The sequence below is a fragment of the Canis aureus genome, chromosome 29 (assembly GCF_053574225.1).
Source record: "Canis aureus isolate CA01 chromosome 29, VMU_Caureus_v.1.0, whole genome shotgun sequence".
NCBI classification, from domain to species: Eukaryota; Metazoa; Chordata; class Mammalia; order Carnivora; family Canidae; genus Canis; species Canis aureus.
In genome coordinates this window covers 40135376-40158282 of record NC_135639.1, presented here as the reverse complement: position 1 = coordinate 40158282, position 22907 = coordinate 40135376, and the positions used below count along the sequence as shown (strand labels likewise).

Genomic DNA, 22907 nt, shown 5'->3' with positions numbered 1-22907 from the left:
ATATAAAAAAATTAGTGACCTCAACTGTATAAAAAAATTAGGGGGGCACCTGGATGGCTCAGTCAGCTAAGCATCTGACTCTTGGTTTCGGCTCAGGTGATGATCTCATGGGTCATGAGATCAAGCCCCACGTCAGACTCCGGGCTCAGCGAGGAGTCCGCTTGAAAGATTCTTACTCCCTGCCCTCCTCATTCTCTCCCTCTCCCTCTCTCTGTCTCTCTCAAAATCAATAAATATTCAAAAAAAATTAGAGAACTTATGAGTGGAGGTTTCTATAATTAACAGACTTTCTTTTCTTTTTTTTTTTTTCAGACTTTATTTTCTGTAGCAGTTTTAGGTCCACAGCAAAATTGAAAAGAAGTATAGGCTCCCTATACTCCCTACAAGCATAGACTCCCCCACTGTCAACATCCTGGATGGGGTTTCTCTTCCTACTTTTTCCTACTCTTCCCAAAATTGTCTATTATGAGAAAACTACATTTTGTTAAGAAGGAAGTAGGAAAGAAGGGAGGGAGGAAGGGAAGGAAGAAAAGCAAGAAAAGGAACACCTCATACCAAATGAAGAACGCAGACAAGGTTATGGCTTTTCACTTTCCAACACTCTTTATTTCACCAGCCATTAGAATTCCTCACCATTAAAAAAAAAAAAAAAGAAAAAAAGAATTCCTCACCATTTTGACTTGTGACCTCATTCCCCCAGTCCACATGCTTCTTCCCAGGGAGGGGAGACCATGTTAATAAGGCTTTATCAGCAATGCAGCCCTCCTGAAAACTCCAAATTTCAGCAGGCCTCTAAGGGAAGCTTCCTGAGCTCACTCTCCCACTCTCTACACCTTAGGCTGTACACACATGCACACACACACATGCACACGCACCAAGGCCAAAGGGAGAACATAGCAGCAATGTCCACAATAGCCAAACTGTGGAAGGAGCCTCGGTGCCCATCGAAAGATGAATGGATAAAGAAGATGTGGTTTATGTATACAATGGAATATTCCTCAGCCATTAGAAACGACGAATACCCACCATTTGCTTCAACGTGGATGGAACTGGAGGGTATTATGCTGAGTGAAGTAAGTCAATCGGAGAAGGACAAACATTACATGATCTCATTCATTTGGGGAATATAAATCATAGTGAAAGGGAATAAAGGGGAAAAGAGAGAAAATGAGTGGGAAATATCAGAGAGGAGACAGAACATGAGAGACTCCCAACTCTGGGAAACGAACAAGGGGTGGTAGAAAGGGAGGTGGGTGGGAGGTGGAGGTGACTGGGTGACGGGCACTGAGGGGGCATTTGATGGGATGAGCACCGGGTGTTATGCTATATGCTGTTGGCAAATTGAACTCCAATAAAAACAAAACAAAACAGAACAAAACAAAACAAAACAAAACAAAACAAAACAAAACGGAGAACATGACCTGCAATGTCAGCGGCCCGCCAGCAGGGGCCGAGCGCTCCAGCTGGGTGGGGGCCAGGGCCGTGTCTGTATCTGAGCCTCCAGTACCCAGAACCAGGGACACAGGAATCTTAAATGAATGAGTGGATGCATCAACAGGCCCATTTCTGGCCCTCTCTTTGCAGCGTTAACTTGGGAAATGGGATGTTCTGGGCAGTGACGGTGGAATTTACATATATTAGATCCTGCCACAGGAAGAACATTTAATACCTGGCCCACTTTAATCTCTGATAGGTCATTCTAAGAGCCAATTCCATCCAATTCTGTGCCACAGAAGAGAGAAGCCAGGACTGAGGTTTACCACCCACACACCACATAACCTTGGAGCCCATTCCTTCTCTCTCAGGGCCTGGCTCTCCCCAGATGTAGAATGAGGAGGTAGGATGACCTCTTTCCAAGATGCTATGATCCCATTAAAGATCACTTGAATATATGATGAATTCTCAGCATGGAAGCACTTACAAAATATGACACATTTTATTTCTTGTTTCATACATAATGATATGTACAAAGAATTCAGGGTAAGTTCCTTAGGAGATTTTCTAATTAGAAAATAAGATCCTTAGAAAGCCATGAGAGCTAAGAAGTGAGCTAACAGTGGAAATCCACTTCTTGTTATTTTTTTTGGTAAGATAATAGTGCAAATTCTGACCCCCAGGTGTGCCTGTGCCACACACATACACACACGCACACACTGTCGCACACTCACACATATGCCCATAGGCATTTCCCTTCACCACTCCCACTGCCCCCCTCAAATGACTGTATTGTAAGTGCACATGGAAAATGTTTAGGAATGAGGCCACCCAGTAGAATCTAAAAAGGGAAAGATGAAACATGGGTCTCAATGAGGAGAAACGATACCTGGGAAGTGGAGGCAACCAGCTCCTTGTGGGATTTAAAATAGATCAAACACTGGGCTGTTTTCGTCTTTCTGGGGAGGAAAGCATTCAGGGGTGACCTGCTGACTTTTTGCCCAGAACATGTACTAAGGGCAAAGAGGCATCCTGGCACTGCTTTCTGTTGCCTAAACAGGTGGCCCCAACCAGGCAGGGTCTGTCCAAAGAAGCTTCTTGCTTCAAAGACCACAAGTAACATACCACTCTCCTAATCTGAGCTGCTTCGCACGGAATGCCCATCTCAGGTTGAGCATGGAACAAAAGACCGAATACACATCGCTTATTTAACCTGTATCAAAACTGCCAGATCAATATTATTATGCCCATTTTATAGATCAGACCACTGAGGCAGAGAGTGGATTAACAATGTGCCAGTATGGTCAGTAAGAGGCCAAGCTGGACTATGTAGTCTGGTACCAGACCCTTTCTCTTGTCTGACTGCTTTGCAATCCCCTTTTATCTGGAAAGGTTGGGAGGGGCATGGAGAGGTGGCCAACATTTCTCAGGGGAAGTGGAGAACATTCCCTGAGGTCACAGCTCTGCCTTTTAAGTCTTGCTCTTCTTTCATCCCTTCCGTTCTTGCATCTCCACATCTCTGGCAATGGAGTTAGACCTGAGATAAGAAGCTGCTGAATACTCAAGCTCCACACCCATCTTCACAGACCCTCATGTTGTCTGGGGAAAAAGTTCATGGGAGTTCTTGGGTCCAGAGTCAGGAACCATGGCTCTGAGTTCCAGCTCTGTGCCCCCTCTAGTGTCTGACTCTGGATGAGTCATGCTGCTCTCTGGGTCTTGGTTTCCCACCTATGAAACCTAAGGGATGGAAGAGGTCATGTGTGAAAATGCTTTGTTAAGGCCAGCAGTAGCAGGAGAATCTCCTGGAGGGCTTCAAAAACAGAACTCTCTGAGACAACCCACAGAGTCTGAACCAGTGGAGCCTGAAAAATCTTCATTTCTAACAAGCTTCAAGATACTGCTGCTGCCATTCCAGGGTCCGGCAAACATCCAGATAAGAGTGAAGGGACACGCGGTGAGAGGTGTGTTATGGAGCTGGAGGGCAGGGTCTACATCAAAGGGAAGTTGTTCCCCTTGCCACCACCCCTCACTTTAGGGCAGTGTTTCCTAATTCCACATAAAGATCATCTGTGGTGCTTATAACAAAACAAGACAGATTCTTCGACCCTGACCCAGATTTACCAAATCAGAAGCCCCAGGGAGAGGCCTGGTAATCCATATTGGAACAAGCTTCCTGGTCAGTCTTATCATCAAGGTGGTTGGGAAACACTGTAGCTTAATCACTAGTTCCAGATGGCAAAGATTTCCTGTGAAAGCAAATGGTCCATGTCCCTCCCCTCCAAGTGGGGACATGGTAATAAGTGACAGCCTCTTTTCCGCAAGGAAGAGGTATCCTCCCGCCTCCTAGTGAATACCTTATAAGTCCTGCAGGGCAGACTTCAGGGGTTTCAGCATTAGGACAAGTGTCAAAGAAGGAAGGGGACCTTAGTGGACTTCAGTGTGGCCCTCATCATCAGCACCAGGAGAAATCTAACCGGAGCAATGTAGTCATTCACTTGTATGTAGGCAGCTGTGTCCCATCTCTGGTCCCAAAAGATCCCCACACCAAGGAACCAACAGCACAGCTTGAAGCAATAGTTCCCATCCTGGCTGCACATCAGATTTGCCCTCCCCTGTATGTGTGGCTGAATGTGGCCCCAGACCGATTCTTTTTTAAAGATTTTATTTATTTATTCATGAGACACACACAGAGATAGAGAGAGAGGCAGAAGGAGAAGCAGGCTCCATGCAGGCAGCCCAATATGGGACCCAATCCCTGGACCCCAGGATCACGCCCTGAGCCAAAGGCAGACGCACAACCACTGAGCCAGCCTGGTGTCCCAGCCCCAGCAAAATTAAATCAGACACATGAGGGGAGCCAGCATCACAATATAATGCCCCACAGGTGATCACCATCTGTATGTAGCTGGGCCTGCATTAAAGGGAAGAGGTGACACCCCAGCAGCTGCACACCTTCCCAGGCTCTCACCCTTGATCACCCGTCAAGTGGTCAGCCCATCAAAAGTCAGTTACAAACCATATGGCATGTTCAATATAAAGACTCTAATTTAAAATAAAACCTCAAGGGACGCCTTGGGTGGCTTAGCGGTTAAGCCCCTGCCTTCGGCTCAGGGCGCGATCCTGGAATCCCAGGATGGAGTCCCACATCGGGCTCCCTGCAGGGAGCCTGCTTCCCCCTTTGCCTGTGTCTCTGCCTCTCTTCTCTCTGTGTCTCTCATGAAGAAATAAATAAAATCTTTAAAAAGATAGAATAAAACTTCATTAAGTGATGTTTACTTGCTTCTTTAAAAACTGATATTTTTGAAAAGATGCTCAACATCACTAACCCTTAGAGAAATGCAAATAAAAACCATCTCATACCCATTAGGATGGCCACTCTAAAACTGTTTTAAAAAGAAAGAAAAGAACACGTGTTGGTGAGGATATGGGGAAATGGGAGCCCTTGTACCCTGTTGGTCCCACCAACACTAAGCCACTAAGAAAAACCACATGGCAACTCCTCCAAAAGCTATAATTAGAATTACCCATAGGATCCAGCAATCCCATTTCTGGGTATATACCCAAAAGAAATGGAAACAAGATCTAGAACAGATATCTGTACACCCATGTTCATAGCAGCACTATTCATAATGGCCAAACCCTGGAAACAAACCAAGTATCCATGAATGGATGAGTGGATACACAAAATGTGGTCTATACACACAATGGAATATTATTCAGCCTTAAAAAGGAAGGAAATTCTGACACATGCTGCAACATGGATGAACCTTGAGGACATTATGTTAAGTGCAATAAGCCAGTCACAAAGAGACAAATACTGCATGGCTCCACTTATATGAGGTACTAGTGCAGTCACATTCATAGAGACAGAAAGTAGAATGGTGGTTTCCATGGGCCAGGGGAGGGAGGATGGGCAGTTAGTGTTTAGTGGGGACAGAGTCCCAGTTTGGGATGCTGAAATAGTTCTGGAGATAGATAGTGGTGATGGTTGCCCAACAGTATGGACATTCGTACTGCCAAAGAATTATACACTTAAAAATGCTTAAGATGATAAATCTTATGTCAAACGTATTTAGCCATGGTTTGTTTTTTTAATTTTAAAAAGCTTGATATTTTGTGGAATTGCCTGGGGTCTGCTCCATGATAAGGTGGATTTTATTTGAATCAAGTGCCTAAATCAGGACTAATGCTAAGGGAAGCGTGGCATGCATGTGTCAGTGTTCAAAACACCTTCTATCAAAGGCACAAGAGAACCCAGCCTCTTGCCAAACACAGAAACAATCCACCAGAGAAAAACTGTAAGGGAATAAAAGTTGGTCTCAGAGGGTCGGCCCGTATCAATGCCGGGCACGTGTTTACCAGTATGTTCTGTTCACTGACCCTTTCATGCTTTCATTCATTTATTTACTCTTTTGCTGTACAAACAATCGCCAGGCCCTGGGGCAGGAAGGAGCAAGAGGAGCCCAGAGTATAGGCTCTATGTCGGTGAGCTCACAGCCCAGCAGGTCCTTCTGGGGAGAAGTGGCCTAGTGTAGAGGAAGAAGGAAAATGACAAGTGAGGGAGAAACAGAGAGAGGAGAGGCCGTGGAATCTCTCACAGGCTGCTTTGGAGCAGTTGGAGGGGAACAGATAGAAGTTCCCCGTGGGGCTTTGTCCGGGAACAAGGTTTCCAGGAGGCCCGAGGCAGAAGGTCTGGTACCTTCTGCAAACCCTGGCACACAGGAGGGACCCAGCAAATGTTGGCTTGTGACATGTCAGAGCAAGGCCCATCGTATGAGAAGTACAAAAGTGCCACCCAATCTGGGCCTGGGAATGAGTTTCAAATGCAGACCAAGCTGCCCGTGCCTCTTGGCCTGGGTGGGCAGGTGAGGGAAAGAGAAATGGGGGAGGCTCTGACTCTGCCCACGGGTGCGTGCTAGGAGGCCTCGCTACTCATCAGAGATATTTTGGAGGGACAGCCCTTCTGCACGCCTATCTCTTTTCTAAGCCAGGGATGGATTGTTTTCATTTCATTCAGAATGAACAGCAACGCGAAACTGGATCCAATTTCTGATCAGTGTCATTTCTCAGGCTTGCTCAGAGAAGACAAAATCCATTAAACTACCCCCCCTGTTCCCCTATGAGAGGCACTGAGCTCCCCATAGCAGCAAGATGGGAGCTCTTGAGGGTAAAGACTCATTTTATGTGGATCAGTGACTGGCTTATTGTAGGTGCTTAATAAATATTCAATCATAACAATCTTAATTACTGGATTACATCATGTCTGTCTTAGGGTGGGATATAAATAAATAATGCCATAATAATAATGAGGCTCTAACGGAGGGCTGCTCAGTTTGAGCTCCTACTACTTCGCAGGCGGTTTTAATAAATTTGGGTGGATTTCATATTTCATAAAGACATATCTGCTCACAGCAGGTAAATGCTTCTGGAGATAAGCCTTATATAGTATTAATGCCTGCAGAACACGTCCTGGTTTATGTCCTGTTCAAGGTTTAATTCAACACAACATAGCTCCCAGTTCTCCAAGCGATTGATGGTATCCAGTGGTGAGGAGGGTGGCGGGGCTGGGCATTCAGGGCTCTGGCCCCACTGCTGGCTTTAGGGAAGACGTTGAGACAGGCCAGCTTTATTGTGTGAGCTACCAGTCTCCAACACTCTCTAGACCACCCCCTGCTTAGAAAGCAATTGAAAACACCAAAGTCTTCTCCTGACAGGTTCCGTAAATGAATGAAGTTATCTAAGGGCTAGCTGGAGGGCGCATGCCCGGCCCCTCCAAGGGGCAGCCCTAGCCCCTCCTCCCATGCATGAATGCCATCCAGTGGTGCCTAATCTTCCATTAAAAAGAGCCAAACAGGCCGCTACCCACAAAATCTCCTGGTCTTTAAATGCTGCTAACCAATCCAAATTATTTTAAAGCAAAACCCTCCTGCAGCCTTCTGGGCCACACCTGGCTTTATGAGAATCTGGGGTTTGAAGCTGAGAGCCAGGGATGTGTAAGCCATGGTATGTGCTGGTCCCTCCATGAAGGCCAGGAAAGAGCCCAAATCCCCTTCCTAATTGTTGGGCATCTGAGGTATGCACTAGCTTTGTTGTCTGCTGGACACACCGTGTGACTCCCATGAAATCCCCAATACCCTGCCCTCTCTGCTGGAAAGTGTGACAAGGTTGTTGAGACTTCCTCAGAGGACTGCACTAAGAACCAATGTTTCATAAAGTGATGGCGAGCCCTCTGTAGACCAGACGGCACCATCTGTGCCAAGAGAAGAGTGACTCATGGATGCCCAGGATATTGTGTGAAACCTCCCTGAAGTCCAGCCTCTGGAAACTTCTGGAAGCAGAGCTAGTCTTGGGGTAAGTGGAGATCTGAATGTCCCAGGTAAGGGAAATGGTGACCTGCAAAGCTACTCATCCACGAGTGTAGACTGGTTCTGTCCTCACCTTGCAGGTTGCTTGAGCCAGCCCCTGTCCCACTGTGCGTGTCCGCTAACTACTCTGTGCCCTAAAACAGGACAGGAGAATGCAAATGAACCTCCCCCGGTGGAGCTGAGGTGCCTGGAGTAGGTCTTGGCATCCTCTATTCCCCAACAGGAAACTAAATTAAAGGTACATGAGCTGGGCGGCCCATCTGTGATTGGGAGCACCTTCCACTTCCCTCCTGGGACCCTCTGCAGCAGAGGCAATGCCTTAGGGACTTTGGGATATGCAAGGATCTGAGTATTTGCCCTAGACACGGTCATCACAGCACTGGCCACAGGGGCGTGACCTCCCCAGCCCTTGGGAGAAAGTAGACAGCTACGGACTTTCTAGAGAAACTCCTGCCCTGGGGTATTTTTAGTACCACCATCCCATATAGCCATTCCAGGGGTGTTAACATCATGGGTGAAATTAGCCACTCACCTTTGCCAGGGGAAGGTGGCTCCAGCAGGGCGAGCAGGTGGGGGAACTGAAAGTGCCCCACTAAAACTCTGCACTCAGGTTTCCTCAAGCTGGTGCAACTATGATCTCTTATCAAAAGTAGGAACAGGTTTTCTTCACCCTGCTACACATCATCTCAATGAAAAATGTATTATCATTTTTTTAAAAAAGGAAAAAACACACACATTCTGTTTATAAAACAATATCTGTTAGTTGTATCCTTTTACCTCATGCTTAGTGATATGTTACTAGAGAACATCTCTTGATGTGACTACAGTTTTATAGGGTTTTTTTTCTTTCCATGAATATGCACATTTTTGCTTGATTACTTAATCAACCACCATAAATATTTTCTTCTATTTTAAGTTTTTAATTTTTAAGCATAGCCTTACCCAACCAAACTCTAAAATTGGACATTAATTGTTTCTGGTGTTTTGTATAGCAGCCAGCATTTGTAGAGATGATGGCCTTCTTGAAGCCACTTAATATCAAATAACCCTAAGTGAGGTTACCAGACAGACTGGAGTCTACGGGTTGGGCCAGGCAGCCCCAGGTGCCATCTCCTTTGCCACGTGGCCTGAGGGACAGTCTCAGATCTCACCCTGGATCCCGCGGAGCCACCTGACCACAGTGTTCTCAGACTCCCTGCTGTGTCTCTCTCCTTCCCCAGAGCTTCCATCTCCCCCTCAGCTCACTCTGGCCCTCTTTCTCTCCTCCCTGCCCTAGGGAATTTTTTTAAATTATAGAACTTTTCAAATGTCTACAAAAGTTCAGAAGATAGTAAAGCAAATGCCCAAGGCCAAAAAATCATGGTTCATGTGCTCTAACCCATGTCCCCATACTGCATGACTTAGAAGTAAGTCCTAGACATAATTTCATTCCATTCATAAATATGAGTGTAGGTCTTGCTAGATAATAAAGCTTCTTTCTTTAACATAGTATTACCACGCCTAAAAATATGAGCCATGACCCCTGAACATTATCAAATACCCAGGCAGCACTCAGATTTTTCAAGTTGTCTTAGGTTTCCTATGTTTGTTGGAATCAGGATCCAAAAAGAGTGTATACGTGGCATTTCACTACTGTGTCTCTTTAGGGAAGCCTGGATGGCTCAGTGGTTGAGCACCGGCCTTTGGTTCAGGGTGTGATCCTGGGGCACCAGGATCGAGTCCCGCATGGGGCTTCTTGCATGGAGACTGCTTCTCCCTCTGCCTGTGTCTCTGCCCCCGTCTCTCTCTCCCTGCCTCCCTCTCTGTGGGTGTGTGTGTGTCTCGTGAATAAATAAATAATATCTTTAAAAAAAAAATGTGTCTCTTCAGTGTCTTTTAATCAAGTGATCCCACCTACCTCAATTTCAATGGTTTATGTGCAAAAGAAATTGACCACTTGTCCTGTAGAGTTTTCCATACCCCGATTTTGCTCCTTGCTTCCTCACAGGGTCATTTAGAGATTTTCTCGGTCCCTGTTATTCCTTTAATCTGGTAGTTAAATCCAGGGTTAGGAACTTGTTATGATTCAGGCTTGATTTTTTTTTTGGCAAGAATACTTCATGGGCAATATGTATTTTCATAGGGGCCCCATGATGGTTGTCATTTTAACCCACCGTTTTGTCGGGGGGGTTGAAACTGATAATATTCCAATTCTATCCTTCCTTCTTTATTAGATAGACTGTTCTTCATCCATCATCCATAGCTCCTTGGACTATTCTATATGGTTCCTTCGGGGAAGTCAGGCAAGGTACTCAACACTATTCCACTTTTCAAAAGAAAGAAGCTGCTCCGTATATCTGCCCAGGGGGCCACGGAGGGTGGCTTGAGTTGTTATTTTTTTCAGTATTGTTATGAACTCGTGGGCTCAAGCAAATTCAACGTGTTTCAGTCCATATGGTGTTTTCTTACACTGTTCTACTTTCGCTGGTGGGAACCTCCTCATGTTGGCACCTTGTTTTTTTGGTATCCTCTCAGGGGGTTTTCTTAGCCTGTCTGCCTTACAATGTGACAAGGGGTTCCAGACTCTTTCTTATACATTTTCTGCTCAGGGAACTTTTGTTCTTTTTAATGAGAGATCATGTTTAGAGACAAAAATCTTGATCCGAAGGAGATTCATTGCTATTATGTTAGTTGTGCCTTTTTATTAAGCAATGCTGTTCTTTTTTAAAAGAAAGTAGGGGATCCCTGGGTGGCGCAGCGGTTTGGCGCCTGCCTTTGGCCCAGGGCGCGATCCTGGAGACCCGGGATCGAATCCCACGTCGGGCTCCCGGTGCATGGAGCCTGCTTCTCCTTCTGCCTGGGCCTCTGCCTCTCTCACTCTCTCTCTCTCTCTGTGACTATCATAAATAAATAAAAATTTAAAAAAAAAGAAAGTATATTTTGATTTTACGCTTGATTTTTTTATGTTTGATTTTATATACTCTCTTTACTCTATATTGATATTCAATATAAATATAGCAGTACTGGGTTTTACTTACCATTTTGACTTTAATTTTTTTTTTAATTTTTTTTTATTTATTTACTTATGATAGTCACAGAGAGAGAGGCAGAGACACAGGCAGAGGGAGAAGCAGGCTCCATGCACCGGGAGCCCGACGTGGGATTCGATCCCGGGTCTCCAGGATCGCGCCCTGGGCCAAAGGCAGGCGCCAAACCGCTGCGCCACCCAGGGATCCCCACCATTTTGACTTTATATCTGCATCTGTTTTCTCTAACACTAAAAAACAAAAACAAAAACCTTTGCTTTATAATGTCATTAACATACTTACTAATTTGTTTTATCTCTTTCCATCTATATTTCTGAGAACAGTTCAAAATTTTACGTAACAGTTAATTTTGTGTTAGGCTATGTCCTGATTATGGATGTTAAGTCAAATTAATGTGTTCCCAAATAATTCTAAATCATTCCCCTCTGTGAAATTAGGCCACTTACGCACTAAATTCATTTGTTTCATTTTACTCTAATTTTTAGGGATTGGCTTTTTTAAAGTTTTGGTTTAATCTAGCTTTATAATCTGGCAGGTACCTACATGGCTCCACATCAAATCCACCAAACACGGGACTCAGAGAAGCTCAGCTCCTATTCCCATTGTCGCACACACCTTTGCCTTCCCTTCCCTACAGGTAACCATTTATGGGTTTTTATTTATTCTATCGTTTTTCTATAATATAAGCAAAAATATATAAATACTCACAGATTTATATCCTCTTCTTTTTAAGTAAATGGCAGCATAGGGTCCTGAGAGTCTCCCTCTAGCCCTGGGAGCAATGGAGAAATGCTCCTCATTGCTTTCTACAGCTGTGCAGTGCTCTACCCTGTGGTGGAGCCCCACTCATGGTCCTCCATTCATCAGCTCCTCACCGAGCTCCCAGGTTTCTCGATCACTGCAAACTGGCTGTCACTCTCCTACCCAACTGAGATCCAGCTCAGGTGCTCAGAATTCCATCACAAGAGAGCCTTCATCAGCATGTCGCACTGTGAGTAGCTACCTGGGTCAACCATTTGCATCCTCTTGTTTACCATTAGCAATAGTCATGTGAAGGAATTATCAAACTGAAGTTTGGAGAAGCCAAATCACATGCCGGAGATGACACAGCTCTTGTTGGTAGGTCTGGGAATGGAATCTGTACATCTCTAAGGTCAAAATCTACAATCTTAGCCACTCAGCTATACATACTCTCCTGGCCATGCCTCCCAAAGTTCTGCCAAGTTTCATGAAGATTACAAGTGGAAATAGGTGGCTGGATCTACCTGGCACCTATGACCCACATCCAAAGGCTTCCAGGAGGCGAGACCACAGAGAGGCAGCAGGACAAGTGGGAGCCTACTGATGCTCAGTGCCGAACTCCTGAATTCAGGCCCCAGCCTCATCTTCTCCTATTTATTTAACTCATGTCCTCAGACCTCTTACCTATAAATTGACCTCAGAGATTCAGTGAGGATAAAGCTTCACCCTGAGTGGGAAGCCATTCTGGAGCAGTAACTCCTGGAAAATCACCTGTCACAATAGTGGAGTTGGCTGTGCTTGCTTAGGAGCAGCTCCTTCTTCTCCAGGGGTAGGTAGTTCCTGGGCTAGCAGGGTGAGCCCCACCTGGGAACTTGTGAGACATACACACTCTGAGGGAGGGTCATGGCAATCTGTGTTCTCAGCAGCCCTCCAGCTGCTTTGAGAACAGCTGCCCTGAGATAAGGCCCACACTCTTAGTTGGTAATGGTGGGGTGAGATGCAAGGCGGTAAGGAGCCCCCTCACCTGCACTGCTTTCCCATTCATCCACTAGCATGTGTTAGGTGGGGACAAGAAGGCAGACAAAATTAAAATCCTCTTGGAGCTTGAATTCTGGAGAGAGCATAGACAAGGCATAAACCCATGACCGAAGAAGGAGATGGTCCCATTAGGGATTGGTGCCATGAAGGATATAAACAGGATGGAGGATGGACGGGAGCTGAGAGTGAGAGTCAAGAAAGGTCTCTCGAAGGAAGTGACACTTGAGCTGACACTTGAATGGGGAGAAAGAAGAAGCATTGTAAAGATCAGGGGCAGAGAGCTCCAAGCAGAGGATCAGCAGGTGCATTGGCCCTGAGGCAGGATGGAGCTGCATACATGAAAAGGAGCAGGAAGCCTGGAGCCAGGGTGAGAGAAGTGATTCTTATATTGGTCCATCTCTGAGGTCAAAACTATCATACTACTCCTGGACCAGAGGTGAGTATGGAACAGTTAAACAGTGGCTTTCCTCCCCAGCTACTGCTGGGGGACAGAGCAGGCAATGCCTGGGAGTACAGAACAGCAAGAGAACACATTTTGGCTTTGCACCCCAGGCCTACCTTTTTTTTTAAAGTTTTTAAAATTTATTTATTCATGACAGAGAGAGAGAGAGAGAGAGAGAGAGACCAGCCCTGCCTTATGATCCTCTTCCTCCACAGCCAGGCTGCTCTGTGAGTTCCCTCCATCACCTCTCTGCACTGTAAGGAGAAACAATTCTTCCAGGAGGCCCTGCTTCTACGGGCACTTTAGTGATTATATCCCCAAGAAAAAGATTCAGTCCAGGGATACAGAGTGACCTGGCTTTGAGACCAGCTCTGCCATCAATTACATAATTTGGGACGAGGGATTTTTCCTCGCTGACTTTGTTCTGCAACTGGAAATGGAGATAGGAATGGTCTGCCCATCCCCCTGGGTGATTGTGAAAATTAAAATATCCACTGGATAGGAGACAGGTAACCCAGTATCCAGTGGGTGCTTGGAAAATAGTAACTATCTCCCCTTTTCTTCATCGGCAAAAAGTTTAATTTCTTAAGGTTCAATATTTTACAGATAATGAAAGAACCAAATAGAAACAATGATACTAGTAATCTAGGAATACACAGTTCCTGCTTAACTTCCAAACTCAGAGTGGTTGGTGATGGACACTTTGGGACATTTTCACCATAACCACATCAGCTCTGATCCCAGGAACAGACTGGCCTCATGGAAGCAGTGGGTAATGAGGGTCAGGGTCACAGCCAGGAGAAGAGCAGCCTAGCTCCGCCCACTAGAAATACATGGTATGAGCCACATGTGTTATTTTAAATTTGCCAGTAGCCACATTAAAAGAATAAAAGGAAATACGTGAAAACAATCTTAATAATATATTTTATTGGGATGCCTGTGTGGCTCAGCAGTTGAGCATCTGCCTTCGGCTCAGGGGGTGATCCCAGGGTCCCGGGATCCAGTCCCGCATTAGGCTCCCCTCAAGGAGCCCGCTTCTCCCTCTGCCTGTGTCTCTGCCTCTCTATGTCTCTCATGAATAAATAAATAAAATCTTTTTTAAAAAAATAATAATATATTTTATTAAAGCCAATATCAACACAAGACCCAACACACTATTCTATACAGAACACGACTAGGGAGATCTTTCACATTCTGTTTTGTTTCAGGGGGGATTTTTTTTTTTTTTTTGCACTATCTTGGAAATCCAGTGTGCATAGTTTTACCCCCTTCAGCATGTCCCAGTTAAGACTGGCCAGGTTTCAAGTGCCAATAAGCCACACATGCTTGGCGGTGGCCAAAGGGGATTCAGTGGCACAGTAGTCAACACCTAAGACCCATGAGCCAATCTGTCCTGCCCCTGATTCTGTATAGTCTCATAAGCTAAAAATGACTTTTACATATTTAAGTGGAAAAATCAAAACAAGAGTATTCTGTGATATGTGAAAATGATATAAAAGTCAAATCTGTGTGTCCATAAATAAAGTTTTATTGGAACCCAGCTATGCCCATTTGTTTACAGATCATCTCTGACCACTTTGCACAGCCAAGCTGAGCAGTTGTAACAAAGACCTTCTGGCCTGCAAAGCTGACAACCTTTGACTACCACAGGAAAAGTTTATGGACCCCATGTTAAAGAGTAGAGCACACCTCTTCACCCCCTGCTCCTTTTGACTCCAGACTCTCAGATCCCTCCATATAGGAGAGATGACTTATATAAACTGCGCATGCATTGTGGCTGACCTCTCAGCTGGCCACCAGGATTTCATTGGTGTTTGATAACATTTTAATAAACTGGATTTTACTTCATTTCATAGCACAGGTTCTATTTCTTGCATTGAAATCATTCATTGGAAAGTCCTAAGCAAAGAATTCTCAAGGAGAGAATTCTTAAGGAGAACCCCCCAGCCCAGGTGACTCTCAATGGACTATGACACTACCACCTGGCACCGGGCTAGTTAGGCTAGAAGAGCGACACCCCTGGGGAAGGGGTACCAGCAATCTGAGCCAGTGGTCTGTTTTCCAGCTGTGAGCTGCAAACAGGATGCCCCCCTCCCACCTCCATAAATCCAGCCTCCCTGAGCTAGGCACGCAGTATCATGTAACATCCCTTCCCAAAGGAGCCAACTCAGGGTTCCTGGTAAGAAAATCCATCTGAAGGGAGGGGTCTGATTGCTCCAAGCCCTCAGCAAGTGAGTAGCCCAGCAAGGCTTGAGCTCCAGAAGTATCCTCCTACAGTGACGTCTCATCCTGCCATCAGCCCTGAGGATATACTTTCACTGTGGTGACACTGAGGTACAGAATCCCCTCAGTTCCCATAACAAATCAGTAGCTAAAGAGGTGCCCTGGCAAGACTTTGCTCTCTTGCCAGAGACAGGCAAGGAAACCAGGTGGATGGAAGACAGCCATGCTCCCTGGATGTGGGCTGGGACAGTGTCAGAGGTAGGGGGGCACAACAGAGGTAGACACACCGGACAGGCAGACAGAGGGACCCTCATCTGCATCCTCAGTTCACTGAATGACATCCAGGACCACTGCAAGCCTCAGTTTGCTCAGAAGTGGAGGTGTGAACAGACATCAACACTGGGATATCATGAGGATTCAGTGAAAGAACACACAGGCAGTGCCTGCACATAATGCACACTCGGGAAATTACTGGTTTCCTTATCGTGTCTTAGCTTAGCTCCCTGACAGGTAGCAGTGTGTGGGCTAGAACAACATGGCGCCAGGCCCTAAGAGAAAGAGCGTACAGCGTCTAGGTTAATTTAGGTCAAGGCTCAGGATAGTGCAGGGCCTGGAGTAAAGGTTTTGTAAGTGCTAGCTGGCATTATTATTGTGTTGCTATTATTAGGCCCAGGAAATGCTCCACCCTCCTGAAGAACTTTTTGCAAATAAGTCCTAAAGAAGGCTGGGGCCTCCTGATGAGCAGGCCAGTGTAACCACAATAGTGGAAGAGCTGGGGAAAATGCCTCCCGTCATTCGCAGGGGACATGTGCTTCAAACACCCTGCCCTGGAAATTCTGCATGGCTCTCGCTACCAACTTTTGAACATTCCTGAATAACACAGATGCAAAGCAGAGCTGATTTGCTGCAGAATTAGGTTAGTAAGCACCATGTACATGGAGGCCAGAGCAAGGCCATTTTCACACTTGCTGTCAGGCAGGAGGGCCCTTCCCACAATGTTCCCGGGGTTCTGCTGCGAGCTGGGGCCAGGGACATCACTGCCAGGTCGGGATGCCGTAGCCCGCCGCCTGAGGACAGCTTTATTTATGCTCCTGCAGAATATACATGCAGGTCTTGTTTTTCTGGATGACTCGGGAGCCAGCTCACATAGCGTCCATGGTTCTACATTTAGAATAGTGTCTTCATTCACATTCTTTCCACGCAGCTCACGGCTCCTGGACTGGGAGAGAGTGGTCACTTTGCCTGGGCCTGGGCCCTGGAAGCCTGCCAGCTCCTCTCGAGCTCCCAGTCTCAAGCTGGGGCTGAGGTCTCTGGCGGTGCTCTGTGCTGGGGTGATCCACACCGGTTGTGCCCACCGAGACGGAACCAGATGCAGAGTCCATGGCATGGGGTAGGTAGGGCACATTCTGGGATATGTCAGGTTCTACAGCGGTCAGCTGTGGTCAGGCGAACCAGACAGGGCCGCTGGCCAAGCTCTGAGGGCTCCTGCTTCCAGGAGCAGGTCAACTGTGTTTTATTGTTCTCTCCCGACCCCTCCTGCTGACGCTGACAGAGCTGCCAGCCACGGTCCTGCCCCCTGAAAGTCCCCTGGGTCATCCTACTGCTTTTCTTTCCTCAAACAGCCCCTTCAAGCAAACACCGCCAGCTCCTGCTGCACTTCAAAGCTCACGGCTTCTAGGACCCAAACCAGACATGTGGTCAGGCTCTCTACCTGTGAAGAATTAAAAGTAAGCTGGGGAAGAAATGTGCTAAGGAGCGGGAGGAAAGCAAGTTAGGAAGACCAGGGCCCTGCTAAATGGTTTCACACTCCAAAGCAAACTCCCCCATAAAATGGGGTTTAATGATGGAGCCTTCCCTAAAATCTGGAACAAAATGATTTGGGTCATACACGGATAACATGTGAACTGGCTATGAATTTGTTTCAATGCGTAATAGAGGGAAAAAATGAACCAGGACATCAAGCCTATGTTTTTGCAGGGATTGCTATTTACCGCAAAGCTGTATTTTTTAAAAAGTCAATCTACATTCTTCTTACAAAAACATAGTAAGTGATGGTATGGGTGGGTGAAGGTGTGGCAAAAATCATTTTAAAAAAACAAATGACTAGCATTTGAGAAGCTTTGCAATATGCGAGTATATCTGTGTACATGAATTTATTTGATCTTCGACCCAGCAGAGCTGAGGCAGTCTGTCCATCCTAAAGATGAATAAACTGAGGCACAGAGAGGTTAAGTGATTTGGCTGGTGTCAGATAGCTCGGAAATCTAAGAGTTCAGGGTTCCGAGTCTTTGGTGTTGTGTTGTGTTGTGTTGTGTTGTTTTAACAGTGGCTCACCTCTCAGGTTGATTCCTTTCATTGGCCAAGTTGGCTAGTGTTGGTTTTGATAAGCAAAGGAAGTGGGTGGTGGGATGGGGTAAAATCCAGGGGTTCATTTTGAGCCTCCCTCAAACTGTCTCTGAGTCCTGATGAGTGAGTAGGTGTTCCCGGAGTCAGGTCCTAAGTGCTCAGGGGCAAAAAGCAAGTTTCAAGGGTCCAGGGAAGAAAAGGGGCCGGATAATCCTGCTGGTTGGGGTCTGGCCCCTCCGTCTGCAGGGAACAAGGAACTGTTCTTTCTGAGTTGGTTCAAACTGAAGTGCATGGACCCGGGTCCCTGTGACCCTGGCTACCAGCTGATTCAAGGCTGGAGGTGGTGCCAGGCCCTGAGTTAGGGCTGGGACACAGGTTGCTGGCCATGAGGAGCCCACAAGGCCGGGGAGTGGAGGAGGAGCAGTTCACAAATAGATACAGAGATACCGTGCAGTGCAGACTTTCAGGGGCTTTGAGTACCTCATATGGCAGGGCACCTGGCAGGGACCAGCACCCCCGCTTTGCCAGGCTACCAGGGAGGGGGAACACGAGAAAGGGCTCTTGGACACAAAGACAAAAACTCTTGCCTTAAATCCTGGCAGTGAGTGGACTGTCACAGGGCCGATTTGGGGAGGGGGAAAGGGAGGTGGGGGGCTCCCAGGGGTCGGAACAGCATGAGCAAAGGCAGAGGCAGGAAGATGTCTGGGGGTCTGCAGGCAGTACGGAGAGCAGGTGAGCCCCAGCCAAGACAGAGAAGGCCGCGGGGAGCTGGGAGGGGCTCTCTGGGCTGCGGGACAAGGCCTGGCCCCTAGGACGGGGCTCGCCCACAGCGGGGTGCACTGCAGCCGGGCTCCCGAGTGGGCACTTACCTTGCCTCTTCCCTGATCACTTCCCATCTTTCTGGAACTCTGCCCCTGACGTCCCAGCCTGTGGCTGGGCCTGTTATCTAGCTGCAAGGGCCCAGGGCCCAGCGAGGCAGTGTCTTCCTCGAGGAATGCGGCCGGGCCTCGGCGGGGATGATGAAACCGGCTATTTCTGCCGGGACGTCCGCAGGGCCCCCGCCCCGCCCCGCCCCGCCCGGCCCGGCCCGCCCGGCCCGCACGCACCGCGCTCTCCACGGTCCCTGAACAAACGTCGCCCTCGCACCTCGGGCCGTGGGGCCAAGTGCTGACACGGCTTGCGGAGCCCGAGCCTCGGCGGAGGCTGGCCTCTCGGTCAGGGCCGGCTCCGCGCAGGCCGTTGCTCTCTCCCCAAGTTATCTATGACCCGCGGCCGGTCTGGGTGTAAAAATAGCTGCTGAGGCTGCTTGTTTAATCTGACTGTTACTCGACACCGCGCGGGGGCTGCGGGCGCCGCTCGCCTCTTCCCCGCGGAGCGCGGCACTGGGCGGCTGCTCGGGACGGGACGCTCGCTTCACCGCCTCGCCGCGGCCGGACCAGCCCGGGGCTGCCCAGGGGCCCAGGTGCAGGTGCGCAGGGGCCCGGGTGCGCAGGGGCCCAGGGGCGCGGGGCGCGGGGCGCGGGCCGAGCGGGAGGCGCCGGGTCCGTCCCGCCCGCGCCCTGCCCGGGAGGCGGAGGAGCCGCAGCGGGACGCGCGGAGGTAGGCGGCGGCCGCGGGGGGGGGTGGGGGGGGCTCGGGTCCCGGGTCCCGGGGCGCGGGGCGCGGGGCGCGGTCCTGGGGGCCCCGCCGGGGTGGCGTGGGGCGCGGGGGCCCGGGCGCCCGGAGCCGCGGCGCAGACGTGGGGCTCGGTCCTCGCGCGCCGGGCTCCTCGCTCCCACACGTGGCCCGCGGACGAGCCGAGGTCTCAGGGCGCCGAATGGGGACCGGCCCACGGCCACGGGCGGACCGGAGGCTCCGGTGCGAGGCCAGGACCCAGGGGACAGCGGGTCGTGGGGCGCTCGGGCCGCGAGCTCCGAGAGAACGGGCCTCGACCCGATTCACACTGGGCCAGACCTAACACCGTCTCTCTCCTTTCTCGTGGAGAGGAACGGATCCCCCGAGAACAGTGCTGAATAGGTGTGGGACACTAGAGAGCCCTAAAAAATTATGATTTAGGACTTGGAAACTCTCCCATGAACGTCGGCCATGGAGGAGGCCAGGCGTAGAAGGGGGCGGCAAGGTCGACGTGGGGAATCTCTGTACCTTTCACCAAATCGCTCGGTTTCACTGCAGACCTAAGACTCTCTAGAAAATAAAAGCTATTTTCTAAAACTAAATTATAGACCACTTCTTTCAACGCATCTAACCCAATTATAACAAACTGTATTTGAAGTAATATTTTCTAAGACCCGTAAGTATAGGAATCCTAGAGAGTAGGTTAAACAAAGGTTTTTGTTATATGAGGTCCAACTTGCCAGCATTTGAGTTCCCTCTGCAACAGCGGCTGGTAAACCACAGCTGCGGGCTGGGCACCTGGTTTTGTAAATAAAGTTTTATTGGCACACAGCCACATGTGTTCATTTGCATTTTGCCCATGGCTACAAAGGCTGAGGCCTTTCGGCCAGCTAGAACGGAAACATTTACTATGAGGCCCTTTACAGAAAAAGTGTGTGACCCCTGCTGTACAGGAACACTCCTTGAGGTGGGTCATCTGGTACCCACACAAAAAAGGCAGGGAAATTTCCAGCTGTTAAAACAGCTAGACCCTTCAGTACCAGTGACCGGCTCAGGAACCCCAGTCTGGGCTGGTTCTTCCAGTCTGGCTGGTACAGGAAATGTTCCGTTTGCCCCTGGGATGTCAGCTTTGCTGTGGAGTGTGGCCTGGGCTGAGCAGAGCAGATTGTGCTTATCGGGATGGTTTATAAATAGACATCTCTGGGTGACCCAAGTCCAGCATGTTTCTGCCCCTGGGTCTTTGAGAGGAGAACAATCGTGCCCGCTATTTGGTGGCCAGAAGCTGGTTGGGATGGGAGCAACTGTGACTACTGGGAGGCAAGAAAGGAAAGGGGGGTGATGAGACGCTGGGTCCTGGAAACAGGGGCTTGGATCTCCTGGAAACCTGGGGAGACAGGTGTGTGTGGAGGAGACTGGGAACACTACAGAGGGCCATCAGTCCTCAGAGGATGACTGCATTCACCAGTATGCAGGCAAGTGTCTTGGCCTCTTCCTCTTCTTTGCTCCTGACCCTAAGAAGCCCTAGATAGAGACCCTTACAGAGAGGGGAAGCCCCATGTCTAGAAATAGCCCTTTCCTCCAACCTATGCCAGAAATCTCAGTAACCAACACCTGCCAGCCACCAGAGACAGGGCTAGGCCATCTTCTTCATTGTCTCTTGGGATTTTGCTCCGTCCGCCAAGGGTTACTGGAGAGATGCAAAGGGCTTTAAGAAAAGGTGGCCCTCGTGGAGACATCAGAGCTGACATTTCCCAATGAGCTACAGAGGATCTTGGTTTTATTTCCATTTGACGGTTTAAACCACCTTTCACCAAATCCAGCCAATCTGTAACCCTACAAACTCAACTGTATGTTTCATTTAGTTACTTGAGAACACTGCTTGTCAAAATACCTCTTAGTTTCTGCTTGGTTCCCAGGGGTTGCAAGAGACAAATTGGTGAGGACAGACAGGGTTGGGGGGAACAAGGGATCTGTCAAGGCACATGGATCAAGTCCCAAAAATGGAGAGCATGGAGCACTGCTGAGCCGTGTGTCACCCCCAGCGTAAGTCATCGGTATCCTTATGGAACATCCCCTGGAGGGGTGCGTGTGGGAGCAATACATGTTTCTGATTTAAGGTGGAGGCAGAGCAGGTTCTCAGCTGACCTAGGTTCTCAGGTGGAAGCCTGCAGACCGCTTGGCGCAAAGTGCATTCCCTTCTAAGCCTGTGTCTGTCAGCCTTGGAGAGCTTGACCACGGAGTCAGAGCGTTCGGGAATCTGACAGCAGCAAGAGGATCTGAGGAGACCATCAAGCAATGATAGCTTTCTCCCCAGGACTTGACGGACAGACCTCCCTTTCCTGGTAGGAGAGGGCAAGGGACCCTTCTGTGCCAGAGCATGTGAAAGTGGGGAGCTTCCCTGTCCTCCATTCTCTACATGGCAGGCCCTCAAAGGTCTGGCCCAGCAGGGCTTCCAAATCCCACTGAGACACCTGTACATGGTGGCGGCAGCAGCCCAGGGGCTCTGTCGCCTGGATGCTGTTTCCTGCCTCAGTTGGTCCCTTCGGTCCCTGAGGAGCCCCTTCCAGGGGTGGGGCTTGAGTTTCCGAGTGACTGCAAGGCTGAGCTAACAAGAATTTTATTTCAGCCATGTCTTCACCTGGAGCCTCGGGAAGGCCCGGGGCAGAGGAAACCTTGAGATCAAGTTGAACGACGCACTCCCTGCTGACTGCCAATGCAGAGGCCGGGTCATGCTGGAGTGGCCCCTTGGTCTGCCCTCTCCTGGGGCAGTCTGGCCACATGCAGCACCAGGTCCCCTCACCTGCCTGTTGGCTCCTCTCTGAGGCAGGTCAAGCCTAATGGCTGCAGAGGCCCCAGAGTCAGGATTCAAACCCACTGAACTAAACCCACCGGCTCAGAGCCGCTTCTCTCCCTTTTTCCACATCGTTTCCATCAGGGCTGGCCCCGGCTGCCTGATTCTCATGTGCAGAGCGCTTGCATAGATTGTCTGAGGTTTACTGCCGGGGTCGTCAAGCGTGGTAGGTCTTAGGATCCCCTTCGCAAAGGCAGGCACTGCAGTTCAGAGAGGTTTAGTAACTTGCCCTGGGAGGCACAGCTAATGAGATGCTAAGATGCAAACCCAGGACCGGAGTCCAAAGCCCATCCTCTTCTGCATCCAAAAGAGTCTCTACGAGGAGGCCAGTCCACTTACCAAAGGGTCAAAACTGTCCTCCAAAAAGCCGTGCATACTCAGACAGGCTGCTTCCCTTAGAGCCTCAGAGGTTCCCTGATGCTCCCAAGAGGCCTGCTGGAGGAGCTTTGAGGGGCTTTAGGGCAGGGCAGATCTGGACCAGCTCCACCCTTCTTAGCCAGCCCCTGGGCCTCAACTTTCCTCCTCTGTCAAATGGGAATGCCAACCAATCAGAATCCATCTCAAGGGCTCCTTTATGCATTAACTGAGCAAACATATGAAAAGTACCAGGCACATAATAAACAGGATACCTGGTTTCTCACTGCCCTATTTGTCAGTTTTTTTCCTCTCCTGCTTAGACTCCAACTTGGATCTTTTCCTTCCAGAGGTCACTCAAGAGAAACCCCACTGCTGATTCATGTTCCTTGCTTAGCTGTAAAGTAGCTGGCGCCATGGAGGACTGACCCATCCTCACAGTGACTGCTGGACATTCACACATCATTGTTACC

At 48.8% G+C, this 22907-nt stretch overlaps 1 protein-coding gene across 4 annotated transcripts in view; it reads left to right on the top strand.

Moving 5' to 3' along the window:
* The first annotated feature begins 16889 nt into the window (after positions 1 to 16889).
* C29H10orf71 (chromosome 29 C10orf71 homolog) overlaps positions 16890 to 22907 on the top strand; it is a 29568-nt gene continuing 23550 nt past the window's right edge. For 2 of the 4 annotated variants that reach the window (XM_077878602.1, XM_077878604.1), the window contains exon 1: positions 18724 to 19083. The gene's annotated coding sequence lies outside the window, so the exon portion shown is untranslated. Of the gene's footprint in view, positions 16997 to 18723; positions 19084 to 19122; positions 19215 to 22907 lie in introns of those variants that run through there. The other 2 variants (XM_077878605.1, XM_077878603.1) reach the window with 2 other exon arrangements.